The sequence below is a fragment of the Apis dorsata genome, unplaced genomic scaffold, assembly GCF_000469605.1.
Source record: "Apis dorsata unplaced genomic scaffold, Apis dorsata 1.3 scaffold_113, whole genome shotgun sequence".
NCBI classification, from domain to species: Eukaryota; Metazoa; Arthropoda; class Insecta; order Hymenoptera; family Apidae; genus Apis; species Apis dorsata.
The window spans coordinates 1588939-1592025 of record NW_006263408.1 but is presented as its reverse complement, the minus strand read 5'-3'; the positions used below and the strand labels follow the sequence as shown (position 1 = coordinate 1592025).

Below are 3087 nucleotides of genomic sequence, written 5' to 3'. Positions count from 1 at the left end.
TATATATATATATATATATATATATATATATATATTCCATATTTCTTTAATCCATTAGTAAAATTCTTTAACATTTTATAATGCATTATTATATATACATAATTAATATAATATATTAACATATATAATGCAATATGCTAATTTGGAATTTGGAAGTATTGTAATTTGAAAGCAATTCGAAATTTTATTTTCTTTAAATAAATATAATTTTGTATTTATACAATGATAAAACATATGATTGTATGAATTATAACATAATATCTTAACAAAATTTCTTTTTTTAATGTTAAAAATTTAAAAAAAAAGTTTGATATTATACTTACTCCTATCCATTATATTTGAGCTGAATATTTATTGCCAATAAATAGTTTGCATTTTTCTTTCGAAGCTGAATGAATAAATAAGTGAGATTCTCAGTCTTTGTGGACATCTATAAAATGAAAAGGAAATCCCGTGACTATCTGCGTGACTAATCGCGATTATAATCGTTATAATGATTCTTATTAGATAAGTTATATTGTTGGAAGAATATTGTATCCGAAGAATAAAGATGGAGATCGATTATCATGAGGAGGAAGAAAAGAAAGGAAATGAGGAGATAGTGAAAAGAATAATAATTTAAATAGCACGATTTAATACTACGTGGATAGGCGCAAGCACACATTCCATTGTATGTTTCTTCGAATCACTTATGTGCATCGAGATAAATATGATGATTATAAATACCAAACTAACGATTTGGTTACATAGCCAATAAAATGTAACATGAATAATCATATTGTATTAGTCATATTCTCGTATTAAAAAAAAAAAAAACATGAAGATAAAAGAAAGAATCAAAAGAAAGAATGATAATAGACGAATAAGCAAGTTGACTGCGCAACTATAAATACGTACGCGCGTAAATTTAAAATTTCTAATAAATTTAGTCAATTGTAATGTTTAATAGTACGATATACGATATATATCGTATAAAACTATATCAAAAGAAGACAATAGTGAAAATCATAATAATTTGGTACTTAAAGTTGTGAGTAATAATCATAAGCGAAGGAAAATAGAAATTTGGAGTAAAAGTTACAATAATGCAAGCAAATTTACATTTTATATAGATAGCATTAGCATATATATGTAGAATAAATAAAAACTATCACAATAAAGCAAAGTATTCATTCATTCCATTGTTATCTATATAATCAATTGTATTTATATAATTAATATCGATGAATAAGTTTATATTAAATAGAAAAGAAGAAATTAAGTACACATGGTTTCGTTAAAAGAATAGATTGTTTTAAAAATACAATTCTCATTGAAATTTCATGTGCTGAGAAATCTGCATCATTGTTGTTCGATGTAAATTTACAAAGGATATGGAATGAAAATTTCTTATAATTAGAAATTCTAGTACATAAATACGTGATTTTAATTTTCATCAATAAAACAGAGGGGAGTGAAATATATATTATATATTTCACCGTGATAGAAGTTGTAAACATATATATGAAAGAATAAAATTATATATATGTACAATTTATACACGATTTATGTACAAGTTTCATAGACGACATATAATAAGTAACAAATCTGAATTGCGTCGCCATCTCCTATTAAACCTACACAACTCTTTTTCCTCTTGCTCAGCCAATTATGCTTTGCTCTTCTGCTTCGCTGTGTTATCGACGATGAACTATTCTTAGCAAAAAGTATTGATTCTTTGATTGATCATCAATAAAAAATATGATTTAGGAAATAAAATACATTTGACAATTCTTTTATTTTAGAGAATAGATTTTAAGATTTCTATTATTTTTTCAAATTTATTAATAAATTTAAATTAATTAAATTAATTAAATTTAAATTTATTAAAAAATTTTAAATTTCATATCATATATATATCGAATATTGATAAAAATTAATATTAAAGAAAATTTCCATAAATATAATTTAATTTCTAACCTTCGCTATTTGTCTTGACAACAACATATTTTAATTTTACCAAAAACTTTTATTTCATATAAGTTTATATAATAATTTAGAATATATGTATATATATATTATATATATATATTATACTATCACAATGCATATGGTATAATTTTCTTAAATTGACATGATATATGTATTTCCATCTGCAAAAATTTTTGTAATTATTTCTAAGAAATAAAAAATAGTTTTTCTTATTTTTTTAAATATTTATATGCACATAAAATGTTTTGCAGACGCAAGAAATATTTTGGACTTTCAAAATGCATTATATTTCTCACGTAAGAACAATTCGTATGTCAACATATTGCTTACACTCATTTTTGTTTTACAAAGAATTTTTTTTCTATTTATTATATCATTTTATTTATTTATATATTTTTAATAATATAATTGTTAATTTTAAAAATTAATTAACATATTTATCTTCAAAATATAATACTTCTTATATAACTAAACACTAAAAACTAAAACTTCTTATATAGCTTTTGACATAATAATTAATATATTTAGTTTTGAAAAAAAATGTAATATTTTTAAAAATTCTGAAAATTCAGTTGCTATACATTTTCATTATTTAACAATATTTTAGATCAGAAAATAGTTCTGCTTTAGTTCTGACTATGGAACGTAAGCTTTCATGATTGAAAGTCGGGTATTAGAGGTGGCGCCGCATAGCGTTCATTACACAAACTATCACAAAGCGAGAAGGCGATCTCTGTTTTTCTTTCTTTATGTCGATTATGCTGTCTTCGTTTCTCTCTCTTTTCTTTATTCCCCCTCCCCTCTATCCGTTGAATACTATATAGTACAATGGTCTATTCTTTCAGTTTACCTGTCTGTTCTTTTCATCTTTGTCCGTTCGCAAGCTGCTTGTTAGTTTCTCTCTTTCCCATTTCGTTTTCTCATAATAGGTTTAGTTTTTCACTCTTTCTAACTTTCTCTCTTGTTCGCAAGTTACAGCACCCTCTGTTCTATTCTCTCTCTTCGTGTGTCTCTCTTTCAGTCAAGCTGCCGCAGTCTCGATCACTCTTTTCTCTTCTTTCTCTCTTTTACTTGGTCTCTCTATCTCTCCTCTATGCCCTTCGTTTCCATGCAACC

The 3087-nt window shown here is 24.7% G+C and overlaps 1 protein-coding gene across 1 annotated transcript in view; it reads left to right on the top strand.

Moving 5' to 3' along the window:
* The window catches only part of LOC102679052 (rho guanine nucleotide exchange factor 10), a 30256-nt gene that overhangs the window by 7690 nt on the left and 19479 nt on the right, over window positions 1-3087 (top strand). The window lies entirely within an intron of this gene.